This window comes from Jaculus jaculus, chromosome 12 (genome assembly GCF_020740685.1).
Source record: "Jaculus jaculus isolate mJacJac1 chromosome 12, mJacJac1.mat.Y.cur, whole genome shotgun sequence".
Lineage (NCBI taxonomy): Eukaryota > Metazoa > Chordata > Mammalia > Rodentia > Dipodidae > Jaculus > Jaculus jaculus.
The window spans coordinates 16,778,404-16,803,813 of NC_059113.1; the positions used below are offsets into that span (position 1 = coordinate 16,778,404).

The 25,410-nt window shown below is 47.6% G+C and overlaps 1 pseudogene; it reads right to left on the reverse strand.

Moving 5' to 3' along the window:
- Nucleotides 1-2,201: 2,201 nt before the first annotated feature.
- LOC101604398 lies at nucleotides 2,202-3,082 on the reverse strand (annotated as a pseudogene).
- Nucleotides 3,083-25,410: the final 22,328 nt, after the last annotated feature.

A 25,410-nucleotide genomic window follows, 5' to 3' on the forward strand; every position in this document is an offset into this window, starting at 1 on the left:
TCAGCTCTACCCTGCTGGGGTGAAGAGAAATCTCCCTTCCGCCCTCCGCAGGTTGGCTGGAATTAAGAGAGAAGAGGCAACCCGGGAGTGGCGGCTCATGCCTTTAATTCCTGCGCTCAGGAGGCAGAAGTAGGAGGACTGCCATGAGTTCAAGGCCACCCTGAGACTGCAGAGTGAATTCCAGGTCAGCCTGGACTAGAGTGAAACTCTACCTCAAAAAAAAAAAAAAAAAAAAAGAGAGAGAGAGAGAATTGGCAGATTGATACAAAAGGCATATAGGGGCTAGAGAGATGGCTTAGTGGTTAAGCACTTGCTTGTGAAGCCTAAGGACCGCTGTTCGAGGCTTGACTTTCCAGGACTCATGTAATCCAGATGCACAAGGCGGTGCACGCATCTGGAGTTCGTTTGCAGTGGCTGAAGACCCTGGTGCGCCCATTCTCTTTCTCTATCTGCCTCTCTCTCTCTCTCTGTGTCGCTTTCAAATAAATAAATAAATAAAAAGAAAAGGCATACAAATTTATTAACACTAACAGGGAAAAAAATACCCAAACTTTCGCACACACATGCAACAGCCAGAGGAGGACACCGGATGTTCTGTCATGCTTTTACCTTATTTCCTTGACACAGGGTCTCAACTGAACTTGGGCTTTGTGCCATTTCTTGGTTAGACTGGGTGACCAGCAAGGCCCAGCCGTCCTCCTGTCTCTGCCTGCCTCAGCACTGGGCTTACAGAGGTGCATAGCTGTGCCTGGTTTTTATTTTATTTTATTTTAATTTGAGAGAGAGAGAGAGAGAGAGAGAGAGAGAGAGAGAGAGAGAGAGAGAATTGGCATGTCAGGGCCTCAGTCATTGCGATTGAACACTTGTGCCACCTAGTGGGCATGTGTGACCTTGCACTTGCCTCACTTTTGTGCATCTGGCTTACCTGGGATCTGGGGAGTCAAACATGGGTCCTTAGGCTTTGCAGGTAAGCACCATAACCGCTAAGCCATCTCTTCAGCCCTGTGCCTGGGTTTTTATGCAAGTGGCGGGGGTTGGGCTCAGACCCTCAAGCTTGCACTGAAGCACTCCTACCCATTGAGCCACCTCCCAGCGCTATACCCCTTCTTCTGTAGGAGAAAGGAGAATGGAGAAGGTCAGGGCAATACTAAATGACTTTTGTTTGTTTGTTTGTTTTTTTGAGGTAGGATCTCACTGTAGCGCAGGCTGACCTGGAATTCACTTTGTAGTCTCAGGGTGGCCTTGAACTCATGGTGATCCTCCTACCTCTGCCTCCCGAGTGCTGGGATTAAAGGTGTGTGCCACCACACCCGTATCTTTATTTTATTTATTTATTTATCCATTTATTTATAAGAGAGGGAGAGTGAGAGAAAGATGCAGATATGGAGAGAGAATGGGCATGCCAGGGTCTCTAGCCACAACTCCAGATGCATGCACCTCTTTGTGCATCTGGATTTACGTGGGTCCTGGGGAATCAAAGCCAGGTCATTAGGCTTTGCAGGCCAGGGCCTTATCCACTGAGCCATGTCTGCAGTCCACTTCAGTCTTTCTTCCCTGGGTCATCTTTAGTTCTTTCTGACCAATGAGCTTCCAGTGAGAAGACTAAAGGCAACCCCGCCTCTCCCTGGGAGATCCAGCCTGAGATAAGGGTCAGCTTCCTCCTCCTCCTTCTCTCCCCTCCTCCCTTCCTCCTCTTCCTCCTTTTCTCTATGTACGTACATGTGTGTGGGTATGTGTGCCCAAGCTTGTGGGGGCCAGAGGACTACTTTGCGCGTTACTCCTCAGGCAGCACCCAAGTTCTTTGTGATGGTGTCTCTTAACAGCCTGAAGCTCACCAGGCAGGCTAGCCTGGCTGCCAAAGAGCCGCGGGGAGCCACCTATCCTGGCCTCCCAGCATTCCGCCATGCCCAACATACATACACACACACACGTATATATGTATATATCTTAAATATTCTATTTTTATTTGAGAGAGAGAGAATGGGCATTCCAGGGCTTCCAGCCACTGCAAACACTGCGAAAGAACTCTAGATGTATGCGCCACCTTGTGCATCTGGCTTATGTGGATCCTGGGGAATTGAACCAAGGTCCTTTGCCTTTGCAGGCAAGCACCTTAACCGCTAAGCCATCTCCCCAGCCACATATATATATATAATTTTTTTTTAATCGAAGGACCTTTATTTAAAAATCTGATCCACCAGTTAGCGTTTTCCACCAGCTCTGGCAGCAGAAACCTTCACAGGCCTCACAACCTTTTGCTTAGGCGCCACCTTTGCGGGAGACTTAGCCGCAACCATGGCCGTCTTCTTGGGGGCCTGCTTTGCCTCTTTTACTTCCTTGGCAGCGCAGATGACCTGCTCTCGCTGAGCCTCTCCCACTTCCCATCTCTGGTTCCTCTTGGCGGTGACATCAGCAAGGGGTGGCCCAGTGCATGGCCCTCTGGAACTTGGCTGCCCGCTGGGGTCTCCTCTGAATTTCCTCCCGCTGTCCCTCTTTGTGTAGAAGACAGTCCATTTTATCTGCCGAGGAGTCCTCTTGGAAAGGAATGCTGACTCGCATTTTGCATTAGGAAACTGGAAAACCAGAGCCGGGCGAGGCGTCGCACGCCTTTAATTAATCCCAGCAGCTGCGAAGGCAGAGGTAGGAGGATCGCAGTGAGTTCGAGGCCATCCTAAGAATACACAGTGAATTATTCCAGGTCAGCCTGAGCTAGAGTGAGACCTTGCCTCGAAAAACAAACAACAACAACAAAAAAGAAAAAAAAAAAGAAAGAAAAAAAAAAGGAAAAAGAAAGAAAGAAGGAAAGAAAGAAAGAGGAAAATCTTGCAGTTGGTCCTGGCGTATTGCCGCCTATGCCAGGGGTAGATCTTGTACCCGCTGAAACTGCACAGCCCATGTTTGTGCAACCACTTGACTGGCTAAGCCACCTCCCTAGCCTTTTGGATGTACGTGGGGGAGGGCGGTTTGATACTGATGTTACGCAACCCACGCTGCCCTCCAACTTGCTATATAGCCAAGGGCGACCTTGAACTCTTGATTCTCCGGCACCTGCTCCCCACACGCCGGGATGACAAGAGTGCATCACTACGCCTGACCCTCCGAGCAAGCTTCCGAGGCCTGTCAGTGTGTCAAGGTGTCACCCGTTAGGGTGTTAATATTTTTATGCCCCAGCAGCTCAGAGGAATGCCAAGGAAGAGAAGGAGTAGGGGAAGCAGTGAAGCGAGGGAGGGGAGGAAGAAAGCCTCCGCAGCGTGGAGAGAGGGGCACGGAGGACCCCCAGAGACCAGCCAGCCTCCGAGGGTGGAGGCTATGGTATAGGAGTTATAGGTTCCTTGTACACCAATGCACCAGTAATTTAGGGTGTCCCTGGATCTTTGTCCTATGAATTTGAAGAATGAAATCCACTGACTAGAGGATGAGGTTCAGGAAGATTTTATTACAGTTTGAAGCTTTAGGAAAATGAAGAGAAAGGGGTGTGAGCCTGGAACATAAGAGAAGGTGGAGTTCTTGTCCAGGGAGGGAAGAGGGCCTTTGAGAAGCCCACCTCGAGACTCTGATCTTTTTTTAAAAAATATTTTATTTATTTATTTGAGAGAGAGAGAGAGAGGAAGAGGCAGAAGAGAGAAAAAGAGAATGGGCATGCCAGGGTCTGTAGCCAGTGCAAACATACTCCAGATGCATGAGCCCCCTTGTGCATCTGGCTTACATGGGTCCTAGGGAATCAAACCTGGGTCCTTAGGCTTCGCAGCGAGGGCCTTAACCCCTAAACCAATTCCCCAGCCCATCAGATCTGTTTTTTTCCTTAATGGAGAGTGGCTACTGAGGAAGACCAGATCTCCAGGTTGCTATGGACAAAGACCAGATTTTACAGCTTTTATTTATTTATTTATTTTTTGTCTTAGGTAAGGATCAGAGTTTCTGTCCCTCCAGGAAGGGTGCAAGCTTAATCTAGAGATCTTTCCTGGTGGGTGTGACATCTGGGTTTCTGCAAGATGAATGACATTTCCTGCTTTTAGTCAAGGAATACAAAGCCAAATTTCGGTTACTCTAACTGCCTAGCCCATTTCTGTCACCCATCAGCTACAGATTTGGCAGTGAGTCTTCCTTCTTGGAGTGGCAGCTTGGAGTAGATGCAGGGAGACCAGTGGGGTGAGATCTGCTGGTTTCATAGCGAGATCCTGCCTGAGAGGCATCGGCCTATTATGGTTACCATGGAAACATGAGACTGCAGACCCAGAGGCCTCAGGTCCAGCCTTTCTTATTAAAGATGATGAGACTAAAGGCCAGAGAATGCTGTCTTCCTGAGGCAGCCTGGAAACCTTCCTTGAAAAGAATATTGGGATTAAACATACATGACATAAAATTTACCATTTCCTTATTTTTTGTTTGTTTGTTTTTCAAGGTAGGGTGTCACTCTAGCCCAGGCTGACCTGGAATTCACTATGTCGTCTCAGGGTGGCCTCGAACTCACAGCAATCCTCCTACCTCTGCCTCTAGAGTACTGTGATTAAAGGTGTGCACCATCACACCCAGAGACTGTTTTTATTTTTAACCATATTTTCGCATGTGTGTGGTGTGATCACACGGGTGTAGATGCATGTGTATGAGCTGGTATGTGTACTGGCCAGAGGTTGTCATTGAATGTCCTTCTTGATCCTTTCTGCCTTATTTTATTGAGACAGGGTTTCTCGTTTGAACAGAGAGCTAAGCAGTTTGACTAGCCAGCTTACCCCGGCTTGCACTGGGATCATAGGTGGGCCTCTATGCCCATCCAGCATTACAGGGGTGCTGTAAATATGAACTCATGTTTGACTCTCCAGATCCCACGTTAGCCAGACACACAAAGGTGAGGCAAGGGCAAGGCCACACATGCCCACTAGGTGGCGTAAGCGTCTGGAGTTCAATCGCAGTGGCAGAAGCCCTGGCGTGCCAATTCTTTCTCTCTCTCATGCACACACTCTCTCTCTCTCTCTCAAAAATATTAAGAGGTTCCACAGAGGAGGGTTGTGGGAGGGGATTATGATCAGGCTACACCATGTGTATGTTTGGAGGTGGTTAATAAATTAAATAAAAAGAAAGAGATTCAGTGGGGCTGGAGAGATGGCTTAGCAGTGAAGATGCTTGCCTGTGAAGCCTAAAGGATCCAAGTTCGATTCCCCAGTTCCCATGTAAGCTAGATGCACAAGGTGGTGCATGTGTCTGGAGTTCATTTGCAGTGGCTGGAGGTCTGGGTGGTCCCATTCTCTCTCTCTAACAAATAAAAATAAAATATTTTTTTAAAGACCCAGGAGAAACTTAAAAAAAAAAAAAAAAGCAGAAGAGGCCAGGCGTGGTGGCGCACACCTTTAATCCCAGCACTGGGAAGGCAGAGGCAGGGAGGATTTCCATGAGGTTGAGGCCACCCTGAGACGACACAGTGAATTCCAGGTCAGCCTGGGCTAGAGTGAAACCATACCTCAAAAAAAGAGAGAGAGAGAGAGATTCCAGGAAAAGGCGGTCCCTGGTGCCCGGCTGCCCTTGCTGCTGGCTGGTGAGTGCATCTACCCTGCTGCTTCCATCCTTTGTGGACGCCGGAACCCAGCTTCTTCAGGCTTTCAATGCAGATCGAAGACCAGCAGCTTGCCAGGAATCTTCCAGGCCTTCAGGGCCAGATTGGGACTGGCTGAAGTCTCCAGCCTCCTGGACTGAGCATCCATGGGGTTGTGGGCTTCTCTGGCTGCAGACAGCCACTTCAGGACTAGTCAGCCTTCGTCCTGTAAGCCAGTCTAATAAATCTCCTTCCGAATGTGGCCATCTGCATACCCTGTCACAGCATAGTCCCCAGTGCCGGGCAGTACTGGATAGTTGTAAACTCTTTGAACCCACAGTCCCCAGTTTTGCCTCTACCTGTGATGAGAAGCCCGGAAGGCGGGGACTGAGTGCTTTTCTTTGTTTTTTGAGAGAGAGAGAATTGGCACACCTGGGCCTCAGCCACTGCAATCGAACTCCAGACGCTTGTGCCACCTAGTGGACATGTGCAACCTTGCGCTTGCCTCACCTTTGTGTGACTGGCTTATGTGGGATCTGGAGAGTCACACAAGGGACCTTAGTCTTTGCAGGCAAGCACTTTAACCGCTAAGCCATCTCTCCAGCCCTGGACAGAGTCCTTCTTTCTCCTGCTCCCTGTGAATCACAACATCTGGGCCGCAGCCATCCTAAGGTTCCACATTGCTTTGTGCTGCAGCGCGTTCAGTTGCCAAGACTGCAGAGGGGGGAAGAATGTCACATGTTGCTTCTAGGGCCACAGCCAGAAGCCTTTTCAATGACGTCAGACCCCGGCTCTCAGAGGCCTTCCGGTCACTGTGGACTCTGTTTCATGTCTCAGCTGGACTTGGCAGAATGGGGGGCTTCAAGGGCCCATGCAAGTGGATGTCCCGTAGGGGATCTCTTCTGGGGGCCTGGCACTCTGTCCTCTGCTTCTCCTGGAAGCTCATCAGCAGGGGCAGCAGACCTATTGAGTTACTTAAATGGGGGGCTTCAAGGGCCCATGCAAGTGGATGTCCCGTAGGGGATCTCTTCTGGGGGCCTGGCACTCTGTCCTCTGCTTCTCCTGGAAGCTCATCAGCAGGGGCAGCGGACCTATTGAGTTACTTACTGGAAACCAACTGCCAGGCGTATGGAGATGCAGGCTGGCTGGGCTGGGTTTTTCCAGATTAGCTCAGCTTCTTTTTTGTTATTCAGTGAAGTGTAGATGAACTGCTAAATGTAACAGTTCAGTGGCATCTAAGTTGTCTCTGAAATTTTCCATGTAAATTCATTAGTTAAATATATCTTTGGGGCCTGGGAAAATGGCTCAGGGTTGCAAAGTGTGCTGGCCCAAGTTTATTTCCTCAACTACCCACATAAAGCTGGACAGACATTCAATTGCAGCAGCAAGACACACACACACACACACACACACACACACACACACACACACACACATGAATAAATTAACTAAAGTCTTTTGGGCTGGGAAGATGGCTCAACAGTTAAGAGCCTTTGCTGCTTTAACATGAGGGCTTCTCAGGCTGGGAACCACCAAGTTCAACTTCTTTTTTTTTTTTTTAAATATTTTATTTATTTATTTGAGAGCGACAGACACAGAGAGAAAGACAGATAGAGGGAGAGAGAGAGAATGGGCGCGCCAGGGCTTCCAGCCTCTGCAAACAAACTCCAGACGCGTGCGCCCCCTTGCGCATCTGGCTAACGTGGGACCTGGGGAACCGAGCCTCGAACCGGAGTCCTTAGGCTTCACAGGCAAGTGCTTAACCGCTAAGCCATCTCTCCAGCCCAAGTTCAACTTCTTAAAAGCCACCTAAAAAGCTGGCTATGTCCACATATGTCTGTAACTCCAAGTCCATGGGTGGTAGGGTAGGGCCGAACCTGGACAATCGCTGGGGCCTGCTGAGGGTCAGAGGCTCTGGGTTGAGGGAGAGATCCTCATTTCAACTAAGTACAGGAATGAGGGATGAGGGAAAGATACTTAAAGTTCTCTGCCTTCTGTATACATTCACATAGGTGCATATATCTGCACTCACACATGCATGCACAACACATCACACATGTAGTCTAACACACACACACATACAATCTTTTCTCAGGGGGCACTGGAGACATGGGTCAGTTGGTAAAGTGCTTGCTTTGCATCCTGAATTTGGATCCTCAGCACTTGTATAAAAAGCCAGGTATAAACCAGGCATGGTGGAGCACGCCTTTAATCACAACACTCAGAAGGCAGAGGTAGGAGGATTGCTGAGAGTTCAAGACCACCCTGAGACTACATAGCGAATTTCAGGTCAGCCTGGGCTAGAGTGAGACCCTACCTCGAAAAACCAAAAAAAAAAAAAAAAAAAAAGCCAGGTATAGTGACGTGTGCCTGTAATCCCATTGCTGGCTAGCTCGTCTAGCCAACTCCAGGAGCCCCAGGTTAGTGAGAGACCCTGTGTGGCAGACAGCTTCAGGTCGCTGGGCTGAACTCCCAAACCAGGCACAGTTATGAAGGAATGGATTTATTTGAAGCTTTAAGATCTGAGCGACGTTCCATCAGGGCAGAAGAAGCTGGCCCCCCTTTCACAGGCCCAGGCAAACAAGGAGAAGCCACCAGAAAAAACAAGCACCCTTCAGGAACACGAGCAGAACTCCAGCAAAGCTCCAGTACTTTGCCTATCATTAGACTGGAATTCCATGCCCAGCCCCACACCTTAGGGCTGGAGCCTAGGGTCTGCCCCCAGCGACACCTCCTCCAGCCAGACAGCTGCAGATCTAAGAAGCTTTAATAAAACTCTTGAATCTATTGGGGAATATCTTGTCAAACTACCACACCCTGTTTCAAAAAAATCAATAAATAAGGCAGAAAGTGATCGAAGACACCCAACATTAACCTCTGGCCTGCACATGCATGTGCACACGTGTATATGCACACTCACACACGAGCCCAGACTCGCACACATATGAATGCACCACACATGTGCATAATCCAATATTTTGCACACATTTTTCACTATGTTTTTGTTACGTGAAGCTTGGGGAAGCTGAGAGGGAAGGGGTAACTGGAACACGGTTCTCTGTATCTGAGCAACACTGTGTATATAATATAGCCTTTGACACAGGACGTTAGAAGGCCAAGTCTGGACCTTTGCAGGCTACCGTCTAGAAGCCCCAGAGCTTCTCTGGAGAAAAGTGGGTCCCGTTAATGTCACGTCTGCTTACCACCTTGTACCGCCGTCACTCTGCTCCTGTTTCCTGGTCTCTGTTCCCACTCTGAGCTGAGATTTCTGTATTAACCATGTTTTCATTTCATTTTAGTTTTCTGTGTTTTCAGATTGTGAGGTTCTGGAGTGATCAAGACTACACAAACCCCTCCGAGGCAAAGAAGAAAGCGTTTATTTGGGAGAAACACGAGAAGCCAGGGCTGATCAGAAGAGAGGAGCAGGGCCAACCTGAGTTTCCAGATAGTGGGCTTCATAGGGCTTTTCCGTTGGGGTGAAGGGGGAGGGAAAGGCCAAATAGCCAGGGTGTGAAACCAGAGCAGTGAGCAAGTGACTTAGGAGAAAAGGGGGCAGGAAACCATGACCTGAGGACATTGTTAGGCAAGGAAGGGATAATGGCTGGGCGACTTCTTGAGGAATGTGGGTAAGTCTCTGTGGCCATCCTGCTGTCCTTGGTGATTCCATTTTGGTAGCCTGTCCCGACCTCACACAGAAATTGGCACATTTGAGACCTTGCTGATTCCAGAGAAACTGCTCCTCCCAGAGCCAGTTGATTTCAAGACTGCCCCAAGAGTGCCTTTCACATGCTAGACATTCAGTCCAAAGTCCAGTGAGGATTTTCCTCCAGCTCTTGTCTAGCTCAGGCCTAATCATCCCTGGGCCACGTGCCAGGCAACCAGGGGCAGCCCTGCTCCCGGGGCCCGGGCAGATGATGCAGACGCACTCCTCCCCAGTTTACGCCGGCGTTTCTCACGAAGCCTGTTGTCCCCATTCCCTGCTCTCTCCTGACCCGCCCTGGTGCTTCCCCACTGGCCACAAGTGACAAGCCTCCTGCTTCTAGGGATGTGCTTTTCCCTGCTGCACGTTGATGCTTTGTCACACGTCCTAGGTGCAGTTGACAGCAACTATTGGCCTCTTTTTCAGCTCAAATTTTGGTAAGTTCTGTTGAGACAGTTTAGGGGGAGCAGTCAACTAAAAGTGGCTAAAGATGAGAAATGTCTTCTAGCCAGTATGAGGGGATCTGGTTTGTCTTATCTCTCTATCCCTACAGGAGCCTGGCAGCCTCCACTTGCTAGAGGCAGGAACCCAAGGAGGAATTTGGATTTTTCCTTATCTTTTCCTTTCCTAAAAGAGGAAATGAAGAAATGTCCAGGCCTTGAATCTCAGCAGAAGTAGGAGGCCTTGGCTTCAAGGCCACCCTGAGATTACATAGTGAATTCCAGGTCAGCCTGGGCTAGAACAAGACCCTACTTACAAAAAAAAAAAAAAAACAAAAAAAAAAACATCTCACTCCAGATTGGCCACCATCATGAAAACAAATGATCATAAATGTTGGCGGGGATGTGAAAAAAGAGGAACCCTTCTACACTGCTGGTGGGAATGCAATCTGGTCCAATCACTGTGGAAATCAGTGTGGAGGTTCCTAAAACAGCTAAAGATTGACCATATGACCCAGCTATAGCACTCCTAGGCATATATCCTAAGGACTCATCTCATTTCCTTAGAAGTACGTGCTCAACCATGTTTATTGCTCCTCAATTTATAATAGCTGGGAAATGGAACCAGCCTAGATGTCCCTCAACTGATGAGTGGATAATGAAGATGTGGCACATTTATACAATGGAGTTCTACTCAGTGGTAAAGAAAAATGAAGTTATGAAATTTGCAGAAAAATGGATGGATCTGGAAAGGATTATATTAGGTGAGGTAACCCAGGCCCAGAAAGCCAAGCGCCACATGTTCTCTCTCATATGTGGATCCTAGCTACAGATGACTGGGCTTTTGTGTGAGAAGGAAAATACTTAGTAGCAGAGGCCAGTAAGTTAAAAAGGAGACATAAAGGGAAGAGAAAGAAAGGGAGGAGTGTACTTAATAGGTTGGTATTGTATATATGTAAGTACAATGATTGAGATGGGGAGGTAATATGATGGAGAATGGAATTTCTAAGGGGAAAGTGCGGGGGGGGGAGAGGGATGGGATATTTTTTATAATCATGGAAAATGTTAATAAAAATTGTGAAAAGAAAAAAAACCATAATAATAAAGAAAGAAAGAAATGAAATGAAATTATTTTCTTCCTGGAAACACGGTGGTGCCTGGACACCTGAGGTAGGGGCTGGAGTGATCATCTTAGCCCTTATCCAGTAAGCTCACATAAAAGACCTCAATTGGGGTCACCAGGTGGGCTTTCCCATTTTCCAGGAACCCCTCCTGCCTAAAGCAGGAGCTCTACTGTCTTTTATTCTCCTAAACTCTATAATCTCCGTAGAGATTATGGCACACGCCTTTAATCCCAGCCCTTGGAAGGCAGAGGTAGGAGGATTACTGTAAATTCGAGGCCAACCTGAGACTACATAGTGAACTCCAGGTCAGCCTGAGCTAGAGTGAGACCCTACCTCAAAAAAAACAACAAAAAAATTATTTTATTATAATACAGTTTTTCTAAACTTTACACTGTTATTGTGTTTGGATTTCATTTGTTGAAATTTGTAGGACAAGAGGTGTTGTATGGCTGTGAGTGTCCGGCACCCTAAGTTACAGCCCAATCAAGAGCTGAGAGCCCCCTCATCACTGTCAAACACAGCCCACATTCCTGGATCGCTGCAGCCTCCTCGTGAGACCTGGTTCCTAGCCATGACATTCGTCAGAAGGCAACCTGCCATCTGACTCTCAGGCCTTCTCAAATTCCTCTCTGGCCAAGTGTCAACCCAGTCCCAAGCAGAGGCCAAAGCATGCTGGGAGGAATTACCTTCACAGTGCCATTCAAGTTTCTGCGGAAAGGCCCAAACCCCCAAATCAACTGCACCCTGACATTTTCCATCATTTAATTTAATGCTGATTTTTTCTTTTCCATGAGGATAAGGTTCTCCTCTTTCCTCATATTCATGTTTTGTTGTTGTTCATTTTATTTTATTTATTTATTTGAGAGCGACAGACACAGAGAGAAAAACAGATAGAGGGAGAGAGAGAGAATGGGCGCGCCAGGGCTTCCAGCCTCTGCAAACGAACTCCAGATGCGTGCGCCCCCTTGTGCATCTGGCTAACGTGGGACCTGGGGAACCGAGCCTCGAACCGGGGTCCTTAGGCTTCACAGGCGAGCGCTTAACCGCTAAGCCATCTCTCCAGCCCTCATATTCATGTTTTGAAACAAGCCCTTTCAATTACTTTCCCATAAAGTAAAGGAAAAGAGAAGCTGTGCTGTGGAAGGAGGAGGGGAGATGGCCCAGCGGCTGAAGCGCCGTGCAAACACGAGTGCTTAGCGGATGCCCCGCGCTCACCTACAGCAGGATGTCACAGCGCTTCTGTCTGTAACCCCAGTACATCTGTCTGCCAGAAGCTCACGGGCCAGCCTGATGAACAGAGTAATGAACAATGAGAGACCCTGCCTCAAACAAGGTGAGGGGGAAGGACTGACACACAAAAATTATCCCCTGACCTCAAGACATTCACTCACTCACACACATGAACTTATATACACATCACACACACACCAAGATAGAGAGATGATAGATAGATAGATAGATAGATAGATAGATAGATAGATAGATGATTGATAGATGACAGATAGATAGATGATAGGTACATAGATAATAGATAGATAGATTGATTGATAGATAGATAAATAGATAGATAGACAGATAATAGATAGATAGGGAAAAAATTGGCTCAGAATAGCATTCCAGGTACATGATCTATTTTCCTTCCCTTCCTTGGTCCTAGAAACAACAGAAAACACTTCTTTACTAAAGAACGCTTAAGCTCAAAGTTATTGCTTTCCTACCATGCATATTTAGCATACTCGGGTACAATATGTAGTTTAAGTTTTTAATGTTAATATTTAGTTATTTATTTGAGAAAGAAAGTGGGAAAGAGAGTGAGAGAAAGAGAGAGAATGGGTGTGCCAGGGCCTCAAGCTGCTGCAAGCAAACTCCAGACACACGCACCACCTCGTGCATCTGGCTTTACGTGGGTCCTGGGGAATTGAACCTGGTTTTCTTGGCTTTGCAGGAATGCCCTAACCACTAAGCCATCTCTCTAGCCCACCAGTATGTAGTTTAACCAGCATTAGATTTCGATAGGACAAATGAATTTAGGGGTTGCAGAGATGGCTCAGCAGTTAAGGTCATTGCCTGCAAGGCCTAACAATCTGGGTTCAATTCCCCAGTACCCACATAAAGTCAGAGGCACAAAGTGGTCATGCATCTGGAGTTCATTTACAGTGGCTACAGGCTCTGGTAAACTCATTCTCTCTGTCTGTCTCTTCTCTCTGCTTGCAAATAAATAAATAATATTAAAAAAAAAACCAGCCAGTCATGGGGGTATATGCCTTTAATCCCAGCACTAGGGAGGCTGAGGTAGGAGGATTGCTGTGAGTTTGAGGCCAGCTTGCGACTGCATAGTAAATTCCAGGTTAACCTGGGCTGGACCAAGACCCTACCTTGAACCATCCCCCACCCCGGAAAAAATGAGTTTAAAGTTAAGGCAAACCAGTAGAAAACTATAACTATAACATATAATGGCCAAGTCAGTAGAGGAAAAAGAATCTACCAAGAGTCAGCAAAGACAGAAAGTAGAGAACTGAAAAGCCAGGCATGGTGGTGCATGCCTTTAATCCCAGTACTTGGGAGGCTGAGGTAGGAGGAATACCATGAGTTCAAAGCTACCCTGAGACTACAGAGTGAATTCCAGGTCAGCCTGGGCTAGAGTGACACCGTACCTCAAAAAAATAATATATATATAATAAATGTAAAACATAAAAGAAAATCAGTACATATAAGTATCCTAATAACTGTAATAAATTGAAAGGAGTTTAAATGTTCTCTCCAGTGTCTTTCAGACTGGGCTCAGAAGCGCTCTCATATCCATGAACATGCAGTTTATGAGAAACCTTTCTAAATAAAGTATTATAAGAGAATTCTAAATTAAACATAAAAAGGAACATATGCAACTATCAAAATTTCACACCACACCACATAAATATATACTACACAACTGAAAAATTATTTGTGTGTGTGTGTGTGTGTGTACCACAGCATGTGTTTGGCAGTCAGGGGACAATTTTGAGGTGTCTGTGTTCTACTTTCTTTGAGACAGTCTCTCTGATCTGGAATTCTCTATGTGGCCTCAAACTCACAGCAATCCTTCTACCTCTGTCTCCCAAGTGCTGGGATTAAAGGCGTGCACCACTACGTCCCGCCTGAGACAGCCTCTTGCCACTGAATAAGAACTGCCAGACGACAGACTAGCTGGCCAGTGAGTCCTTTCTGTTTTGCCTCCTATTGTCATAGGCACAGTGGGACCGCAGATGCATGTACCACTTTGCATCCAGCTTTATATGGGTAGTGGGGAATTGAATGCCAGGCTTACAGGCTTTGCAAGCAAGTAGCTTTAACCAGTGAGCCAGCTTCCCAGACCCTAATACATAATTTTTGCCAATTAAAAATAAGAGCTTGAGGGCTGGATAGATGGCTTAGCAGCTAAGGCATTTGCCTATGAAGCCTGAGAATGCATGTTCCAATCTCCAGGTCCCACATAGCTAGATGCATAGTGACGCAAACATGCAATGTCACACATGTACACAAGGGGGCATCTGAAATTTGTTCATAGTGGCTGAAAGGTCCTGGTACACCCATTCTCTTCCTCTCTCTCTCTCTCAAAAATAAAATAAAAGCTGGGTGTGGTGGTACACACCTTTAATCACAGCACTCAGGAGGCAGAGGTAGGAGGATTTCCATGAATTCAAGGCCACCCTGAGACTACAGAGTGAATTCCAGGTCAGCCTGAGCTAGAGTGAGACCCTACCTCGAAAAAGCAATAAATAAATAATAAAAATAAAAAAGCTAGGTATATAGCTCAGAGGTACAGCACTTGCTTAAGCACATTTAAAGTCTTGGGTTAAATCTCTAGCATTGCAAAAAAATAAAAATACAATAAAACTTAAAAAATCATGAAAAAGATATTTCAAGTAAATCTTACTAGTCATGTAGACAATTATTTTTATCAGAAAAAATAGACTTAGAGGCAAAAAAGCATCCTAAGAGTCTTATTTTTTAGTTATAAAAGCTATAATTTGCTGAAGACTGACACTACCTATAAATCATGCAACTTGTAAGATAGCTTCAAAACAATAAAGTCTAAACTGGTAGAAATATAGAAAAACATGAGCTTATAATTGCCATGGAAATTTTATATATTCATGTCTCCCAAGTATTTGTACATAAAGTAAACCAAAATCAAGGGAGAATACAAAGGATTTGACATATTTTGACAACATTTTCTATATTTTATTTTTGTTAATAGAAAGAGAGAGAGAAATAGGCATATATATATGGAGAGAGAGAGAGAGAGAATGGGCATGCCAAGGCTTCTAGCCACTGCAAAGGAACTACAGATGCATGTACCACCTTGTGCATCTGGCTTACTGGGGAATTGAACCTGGGTCCTCAGGTTTTACAGGCAAACGCCTTAACCACTAAGCCATCTCTCCAGCCCTTACATCATTTTTTAAATTACTATATGTGACATTTTATACCTGGTCTGGACTACCAAGGGGAAATTGGACTGCTCCTCCATGATGGAGGTAAGGAAGAGTATGTCTGGAGTGCAGGAGGTCCTTTAGGGCGTCTCTTAGTGTTACCACGCACCATTATCAAAGTCAATGGACAACTGCAACCACCCAATCAAGGCAGTGTGATAAATGGCCCAGATCCTTCAGGAATGAAGGTATGGGTTACCCCTCCAAGTAAAGAACCAAGACCTGTTGAGGTGCTTGCTGAAGGTGGAGGAAGAAGGTAGTTACAAATACCAGGTAAGGGCACGTGACCAGTTACAAAACAGAAGACTGTAATTCCCATGAGTGTTTCTGTCTTACCTTGTTAAGAGTGTTTGTACATATCTACACCAATATTAAGATGCTTTTGTTCTTCCTCTATTTCTCTGTTAGGTCATTATAAGGGTCCTAGAATTGCTGAAGAAAGACCCCAGACTCAAATCGTATGTAAAGCAAAAAGCGTTTACTCTTCCGAATCAGCCAGCATGCAGGGGTCAACCATTCATGCAAAAGGGCGACTCTGAGAGGAGCTTGCAGGTTCCTTTGAAGCACAGCTAGAGGAATTTTGGTGGGCTTAGTCTTTGCTAACATGATTGGCTAATTTGAACAGTAACTGTACTTGTATGCTTTTGATTGGTCCTGAGGTTTTGGTGGGATAGGTCTAGGGGAATTTCAGGCCGGCTAGGTAATTTTTAAAATGATTGGCTAGGCAAGATTGGTTGGGGTAGAAGGCACGAAAGGGGCATGTCTGGGCATGTCCAGGAACCGACTCAGCCTCTGGGTGGTGTCGCGAGCGCTCTCAAAGATGATTGGTTGAGAGGATTCCACCGGGGAAGGTCAATGATACTCAGACACTGGTGTACTCGCAAAGGAGTTTACTGGGATGAAAGTCACACACAAGCAAGTCCAAACTATCACAAATAATATTATAGCTAATATAATATATAACCAAAGTATATTCATCGCTACTAGCACAGGAATATTTCTAACGAGTCTAACATGTATACGACCTGACAATGTGAGATTTGAGCTGCAATGCTTTACGATGTTTTACGGCCTGACAACGCGAAGTTCGAGCTGCGACGTTTTTTCGGTTCGCTGCGCTTCCAGCCGAGTCTTGGTCCGCTGGCGTAAGCTAGTGCTTTAGCTTATGGATGATCATTCGGACAGTGTTCAGACAGCGTGTCAGGCTGATGAATTCGGATCGGTGATGTACTCACGGGGGTCTCAGTCAGGACTGCTGAGTAACCTTTCAGTCAGTCATAGTGTCGGGGAGACTGAGACAATGGTTGCTGAGCAGCTGGGGTTTTTATACCTTTCAATGCTTATCTAATAGTTTCACACACACATCTGCTAATCTCTACTATGTACTGTACACAGAGTTTAGCTTACAAGCTTTGACTTTGCATTTTTTACTCTCACAAAAAACTTATTTATCCTAAAGTGGCCCTGGACCATATGCTGGTCCTTACATGCTCATAACAGGTGGCTATCTTCCCGGTCACATGTCAGGGCAGGATCTTTCCAGAAGTCCTGCTTACCTCTCTGGGAAACTGAAACTTAGGCCTAGTTAGAGTGGCGCCTTATTGAATGAAGCCTGTCATAGCGTCAGTATGGTTCCTTAGTAATTAATATTAATTAAGATCATATCGCTGGTTAACCACTGTTGAATTTATATTTGACTTATATTAGAGACTAAGCATTCCTCAAAGAGCCTCGCTTTGTGTTGGGGGGAAGATTGTGCATTTCCGGTTGTGTGAGGGATAGTTATACCATGTTAGACAGAATTATGACCTTGTTACTGTCTTCATTTGGAAATTAAGTGTGATGTAAGGAGATATGGTTTGGTGTCAAGTTGACAAGGGGTGGACTTGTGATGGTTAAGTTTGTGTTGACTTGATCTATTTAGGAATCCACTCCTAGGTTGCTTCTGCTTCCAGGAAGGATTAACTAAAGGAGGAATCCTTCCCCAGGGTGAGCCCTTCTACCAGAGTGGGCGGCCCTTCTTGGAGGGTGGGGGGATTTATCTAAAGAAGCTCTGGGAAGGAAAGGATCCCCTGCTCCCACCTGTCTGCTGGTGCTGCTTTCCAGTGAGGACTGAAGACCAGCAGCTCTCCAGGACGCCTCCGGGCCTTCGTGCTGGATCAGGACTGCTGAAGCATCCAGCTTTGTGGACTGAGCAGCTACCGGGTTCCTTGACCTTAAGGCCTGCAACCTGCTATTGTTGGACTGCCGTAATAATCCAGTAAATTCCCTTTTATTTTTAAATTTTTTAAATTTAATTTTTTTTTTTTTTTTTGGTTTTTTGAGGTAGGGTCTCACTCTAGCCCAGGCTGACCTGGAATTCACTATGGAGTCTCAGGGTGGCCTCGATCCTCCTACCTCTACCTCCCGAGTGCTGGGATTAAAGGTGTGCACCACCACACCTAGCAAATTCCCTTTTAATACAATTCATTCTATCGGTTCTGTTCCTCTAGAGAACCCTGCCTGACTGATACAATACCTTACTAAAAAGAAAGAATGAATGAATGAAAGAAACTGTGGACTGGAGACAGGTTAAGAGCATTTCCCGTGCAAGCGTGAAGGCCCGAGGGGGCCTGAGGTTGCTGGAGTTTGATTCCGCAGCACCCACATACACAGCCGGGCATGCCCACGCGCATGTGTAACCCCAGGCCCGTGGGGAGTGAAGACCCGAGAATCACTAAGGCTTGTGAACACGGCATGCTGTGGAATCCGTGAGAGAGTCTGTCTCGGGGAAACCCACGGGTGAGTGGTGGATGAGCAGCCGAGGGGACACCCTCCCCGCCCCTCTGGCCACCGCAGTCGGGCGCACGCCATTGCAGGCCAGCACACAGGGCACCACGTGGGCGCATTCACGCGCATATGCCGCACACCTCATCACATCACACACCTGGGGAGGAGAGTTGTGAGTTGGAGGCAAACATGGTGTTTCTCTACCAGCCACATGTGTGAAGTATTGTCTTATGAGTACTGGGTGTATAATTTTGAATTGTTTAATAAGTATATAAAAGAAGAAACCAATATATAGTAAACTCCTTTCTTCTGATTGAAAGAAAAAAAGGCTTAGGAATACATTGTTCAGAAACAAAGTCACAAGCAATCATTGTGCATCAAAGCCTGTGAACTCTCACAGCTAATACAGAAAACTTCCACTTCCCACGAAGTCCCTCATGCTCCGTCTGCCCATCTCTCCCTCCTGCTTCCTCTTCAATCAAGTCCTTGCAAGCCCAGATATATCTCTGGTTCCACCACCGCCATAGAGTTGGAATCATGTACTGTGTGTTTAATTTACCCATCTCTGACCGAAGGACATCTTGATCGCTTCCAGGTTTTATGGTGGTTACCAACACAGCGCTATAAATGTCTGTGTGTACATCTGTTTTCAGCTCAATTAGGTAAGTACACCAGTATGACTCCTGAGTCGTGTGGTCAGACTGTTTAGTTTTGTAAAGAATTGCTGAGCTATCTTCCGAAGGGGCCTGGCCATTTTTCATTCCCTGCCAGCAATGAATGAGAGTTCTGGTTGCTGGGCTGTCATCGGGGACTGTCGGAGTTTTGGACGGTGGCCATTCTAATAGGTGTGCAGCGGGACCCTATATGGTCATCATCTGTGGTCCCCTGGTGACTTGCGATGCCTCACATCTGCTCGCGTGAGCACTTACCATCTGCCACTCTTCAGCAAAAGTGTAACCTAGGTGACAGCTGGGGTCTTCTGGTTCCTCAAAAGCCAGAAAAGATTTATTAAGCCTCAGATTTCTAAGCCCATGCTTCCTTGAGATAAACGTGGACAAGATTAGATCGACAAGGAAAGACTTATGGCAGTGGAAGACTTTATTCTACTTAACATTTCCGGGTCCTCCCAGGTGGATGGGTAAGGTATTATTTATTATTCTTATTTGGAAAATGACAGGGCCTAGAGCCTTTATCCCGGCTCACAGAATCTGAACTGGTAGAGAGGGAAACAGACTCGCGCCAGGCCACACACACTGTCTTTGGTAGAGGAGCCCACCATTCTCCCCACAATGGGCCATGCTGGAACCATTGCCTCCTCTTTTTTATTTTTTTAAACATTTCATTTTATTTATTAGAGAGACAGCGAGAGAAAGAAAGAAGAACATAGAAAGAATGGGTGAACCAGGGCCTCCAGCCACTGCAAACGAACTCCAGGTGCATGGGCCATCTTGTGCATATGGCTTATATGGATATTGGGGGATTGAACCTGGATCTTTAGGCCTTAACCACAAAGCCATCTCTCCAGCCTCCTCCTACTTCCCCTCCCCCACCTTTTTTGAAGACAAGGTCTTACTGTGTAGCCAATACTGTCCTCAAACTCTACCCTCTGCCTCAGCTTCCTGAATGCTGACATTACAGGCAGAACCATCGTACCTAGCTTGTATCATAATTTCTCTTAAAAAAGCATTGGTAAATAGCATTCAAAGTATTAGGTTTCACTATGGCATTTTCTTTTCTTTTTTGGTTTTCCGAGGTAGGGTTTCACTCTAGCCCAGACTGACCTGGACTTCACTGTGTAGTCTTAGGGTGGCCTTGAATTCATGGCGATCCTCCTTCCTCTGCCTCCCAAGTGCTGAGTGCTGGGATTAAAGGCCTGGCTCACTAAGGCATTTTCAGACAAATTTTGTTTCTGTTGGTTCTCTTTCCTGCTTTGTATCTACTAGACCAACTGAGTTACATTTCCAGCCCTATTTTTCCCCCCCTCTGTGATGCTGGGGATCAAATTAAGGGTCTCCTGTGCTAGGCTCTTGCTGTACCTCAGCCCAAGTGAGCTAGTGAGTGTATGTATATTCCACCCCAACCCCAGGAGGGCAGTTTCCAGAAAGCAGGCAGTTTGGCGCCCCCTAGAGGTGGAAACTTGGAGCATGCTCAAGGCTAGCGGGACTGGAAGGAAAGTGGAGAAGCCAAAAGACCAGCAAGGCAGTTTTCTGTATTTAAAATATATCGCCCTGGCTATTTTTTTTTTCACTTCTGAAATTCCATATCATTTTGGGCTGAGAGGTGACCCAGCACTTAAAGGTGTTTGACCGGGTTCAATTCCCCGGTACCCACAAAAAGCCCGATGCACAAGATGGCAAGAGACTTTGGTATGCCCATTTTCACTCTCTCTCTGTCCCCATCTCTCTGTCTCTTTCTCTTTCCCTCTCTGTATGTATTCATATATATATATATATATTTTTTTTTGAGAGAGAGAGAGTTCATATGCTGTACAATGGTTGGCAGAAGAGAAAATACCTCAATAATCGTCCTAAAAGTAAGTACAGACAAATCTGAGCTTCTGGGCCAAAGTTGTCTACAGCCAAGGGTGGAAGAGACATTAGTACATGGGGTTATGGGCAGGGGCTGTCCTAGAGTGGCAGGAGGATGAGTGAGGGTCCCTGGGGTGGGTCTGGGTGCGCTCATTTCCCCTGGCCTCACAGGGGTAGCCACCAAGCAGGCCTCCAGGGGGCTTGGGGGCTGCCTGCTGGAGGAGGGGAGCGCATGAAGAAGGGCCAGGTTTAAGCCTGGATTCCACAGAGAAGTTCACCTTTGACAAGTACAGAACTCGCCCTCCAATTCTGATCTTCCAAGAACAAAATTGGTTGTGTGTATGTGCACATGCATGTGTGCAAAAGTGTGTGTGTGTTTTCTTCACACATCCATGGTGCCTCTTACCCTTCCTTACCTGCTCACGCCTCTCACCCGACGCTTCTCTTGCCCTCTTCCTGTTCAGTGCCCTCAACAAGACTGTTCAGAGCCCTTTGGTGTAGTGAGTGCACTGCAATTCTAATAGGCTAAAGTCTGTGTTCCAGCAAAAACCACTGTGGACTACACCCCCCACCAAGGAGCCACGATCCGATCGAGATTTTTCTTATTGGGGAACCAGGGTGAACCTCAGCACTCGAACTGCCCTAAGACCCTGGGTTCTATCCCCAGCATCACAAAATAACCATTCAAAACTTTACTTACGGTCACCGAAACCCAAACCTTCCTTTTGCATTCTCTTTGCCTACTGTCTTCTGTGGAGCGAGTGGCTTTGCTGTGCCATGTGCGCCTCACCTTGGCGTACAGCCAGACCCAGAAACAACGGGGCCGAGCGACCTTGGGCAGAAGCCTCTGAAACCACCAGGTGAAACCATCAGTTCTGGGCCGGAGAGATAGCTTAGTGGTTAAGGCGCTTGCCTGCGACGCCCAAGGACCCATGTTTGACTTCCCAGATCTCACGTAAGCCAGATGCACAAGGTGACGCGTGTGCAAGGTTGCACACGCACACAAGGCGGCCCAAGTGTCTGCAGTTCAATTACAGCGGTATTCCAATTCTCTCATTAAAATAAGGCCAGTCTTTTGGGCTTGCCTCCAAAAAAAAAAAAAAAAAATCATCACTTCTCCTGTAGGGAGACGTGTTTGGCATGTGTGTATGTGGTGTACATGGAGGGGCGCGGGGGGCAGACACAGGGGATGTGGTGTATGCATGAAAAAAAAAATATATATTCACTGTGGTATGCTTGCCTGTGGTGGCTGGAGGGAACATTCATCACTTTTCTGCCCATTCTTACTTGAGTTCTTTCTGATTCTGGAGCTTGCCTTATTTCCCTCCACAAGTCCCAGAAATTCAGGGGTCTCTGTTCCCCTACAGACTCGAGGTTGTAACGTGTAAACATACGCTGCCCAGTTGCTTAAGTGTGTCAGCCTCTCCTGCTTACACCAGAAGTACTCTTGAAGTGCTGAGCCACCTCTCCAGCCCTAGAAGCATTTTTCCAGGTAGTTGGTCACAGCTACAGGAAACCATCGCAATGCCCTAAACTGACTCTGTGACCTTAACCCCAGCCTTGGTCCTCAGTCGTCATCCAGCAGGACAAGCCAGAACCCTTGGGGCTACCCTTCCCCCCTCCTATCCCTCTTCCCGTCCTGTCAAACGGTTCTCCAGCCCCGTCACTTCTCCCTGTGGCAAAAACACTAACCATGTAGTCCAGGCTCCGTGTCCTCTCGCCTGAACTACTGCGAGAGTGGATGTGTTCATGCAGAGCTCCTGCCTCCCCCCAGCTTCTAGATCCAGGAGATCCCCACAGAGTTCTCCACACTTCCTGTCGCTCTCTGTTCTGCTTGCCTCCTGTGTCCCCCAAACTCCAGGTCTTTTGCATGCGCACCCCACAGTTTTTCGTCCTTCCCTCCACCCTTGGGACTGCATGCCTGGGCTGAAGCGTTGCTTAGCGAGGCAGCTGACTCCCAGGCTGGGAGAACTTTCAGCGTGAGCGTCACAGTCACAGTTTCATACGCTCAGTACTGTTTCTCCAGGGCTCGTCTCAGCACTCGCCCGGGCTTTGTCACCTGCATGTGCTCATTCTTCCCCCAGTACTTCCTCTGTGGCACTCATTAGATGCTCGTGGAATGAGCTACTACCTCAATCGCTGCCCTCCAGGGCTCCACACAGCGCCCGATCCTCCTGCTGCCTTCTTCCAAGGCTGGTTAAAAGATGGAGATGAAAAAATCATCTGAAAATATGAGTGACCCCAAAGCACATGACTCCTATTATACTCCACTATGGAGTGTGGCTTTTGAAGCTGGGAAAGACTCCGGACCATGACACAGCGCTTGTCCCTCCCGCATGCAGCCGTGTCTGCTGAGTGGTGTGCATTTTACACCATCTCCAGCTCCTTGTTCTCGGGGAAAGCCCTGGGTCTTCCTTATGCCGCAGTCTGGACGGGCCTCCAGGGCTGACTGCATTGCTGTGTCCACCCTTGTGACTGGCAGGAAGGAAGCTCCAGGCTCGGCCTGGCTTCGTTCACACACAGATGACGTGGCCACATGGGGACTGGCAGCCTTCCCGTCTGGGACAGAGTATTCAGCAGGGGAAGGTCTGGACCAGAGAGGCTCCTGCCCAGTCCTCTGCCCAGACGTTTTGGAGTAAGTCCATCAAGGCAGCACAGGGAACTTGAAGAAGGAAGAGCTCTTGGCACGTATATCGCCAGTCCTATGCTCCCTTCCCTGACATGTACACCATCACTCTCACAGCTCACTGGGCCAGGGACACCGAACTACTGCATGTGGCTAAATGAGGCGATCTTTTGAGAGCTGGGGGCTGGTGTGGAGACCCCTCTACTGTGCATGGAACACGTGAGTCTGGAGGACACGTGGAGTCAGGCAGGGCAGCAAGACAGATAGGCCAAGGTCCATGAAGACAGATCATGTGGTCTTAGCAAGGTGGAGTACTTAAGCTTAGTTTCTATCTCCTTCCAGTAGATTCTAATTTGTCCCCAAGTGTGTCCCATGCATGTAAGCAGAGGCAGAGATGAGATGGGGCCAGGAGAGGCCGAGAGACATTTCAAGGGAAGAAAGGTCAGTTCTCTTGACAGTCTGTGAATGGAAAGGAAGAGTCCTAGACTTAATTTTTTTTTAAATTTATTTCAGGAGCTGGAGATGCTTGTCTGTGAAGCCTAAGGACCTGGGTTCGATTCCCCAGTACCCACATAAACCAGATACGCAAGGTGGCACATGTGTATGGAATTCGTTTGCAGTGGCTTGAGGCTTTGCCATGCCCATACTCTATCTGCCTCTTTCTCTCTCTTTCAAATAAATAGGCGAAAAATAAAATACGTTAAAAAATTTATTTCGGCCAGGCATGGTGGTTCACATCTTTAATCCCAGCACTTGGGAGGCAGAGGTAGGAGGATTGCCGCGAGTTCAAGGCCACCCTGAGACTCCATAGTGAATTCCAGGTCAGCCTGGGCTAGAGTGAAACCCTACCTTGAAAAACCAAAAAATAAAACATTTATTTCGGAGATTGATAGACAGAGGAAAGGGAATGAATGCACCAGGGCCTCTTGCCACAGACACGTGTTACTTTGTGCATCTGGCTTTATGTGGGGGTACTGGGGTATCAAACCTGGGCTGGCAGGCTTTGAAACAAGTGTCTTTAACAGCTGAGCCATCTCTCCAGCCCAAGAGTCCTGTACTTTACTAAAGACCTCCTGTGTATCTCCTCTTTGAATGGAAAGAACTTTATGTGACTTTTTTTTTTTTGCACGTGTGTTATGTGCTATCTTTGTGTGTACGCATGACATGTAGTGCATGCCAGTGTGTGTCCCCATGCAGCACCCTGTGCACTCATCTGTGGTGGGTCACACTTGCCCATAGTAGCTGGAGTGGAACAATGTCAGCGCCCCCTCCCCCCTCCGCCCCCACCGCCATCTCTCTTCTGCCTGTTCTTACTTGAGCCAGTCTTACTGATCCTGGAGCTTGCTGCTTTTTCATGAACCCGAGATTCTCTGGTCTCTGCTTCTCCATGGGACTGGGGTTACAGATGCGCGTGGCCAGGCCCAGATGTTTCTGAGGGTCCTGGGGAGAGAACTCGAGCAGTCTTTCAGGTCTCTTGAGGCTCTCATCTCATGCTTGCACAGGAAGTACTGCTAACCACTGAGCCACCTCTCCAGCTCTGTGCCCCATGTTTTATTACCTGCATTTGCCAGATGAGGAAACAGGCTCAGAGAGGTTCACACTGTCCCCAGCCCACACAACAGGGGGGGCGGGGGGGTGCTGAGGAAGTGGATGGACCGGCATTGGAAGCAAAGCTGGGAACTCCAGTGGCCCTGTCTTCCACACTGACCCCCGGTGAGAGGTGGGGGGTGGCGGGGGTGGTCATTCCTGGTCAGGGAATCAGAAGCTCACAGGTCTCCTGCCTGAGCCAAGCCCGCCTACCACGTGGCTATGCTGCAGAAAACACCAAAGACGTTGCCCCCGTGGAACCTCCTCTTTCTGCCCGGCGCCCTGTTTCATTCCCTTTTCCAACATGACCTTCCCCAGGCAGATGCCTGTCTAACCCTCCACTCAAGCCACGGAGGGCTACGCTCGGTGTCACCCAGGGGCTGGTGCATTTCTAAGAAGGGAGGGTAGTGGGTGATGGAGCATGAGGGGGCGGGGAGGGCTCTGCATCAGCAGATGTTAATGTTCCTCCTACCCTTCCTGTAGCCTCCTGCCTCAGACCCCTCCTTGTCTCAGGAGCCAGGCCCCGCTCATGGGGTTGGGAGATGCCCTTCTGCATGCACACTGGTGGTTTCCATGGGAACATTTCAGAGGGAGGAGGCTACATTCGCAGCTGTTGGTGGCCTTGGGTAAACAATGC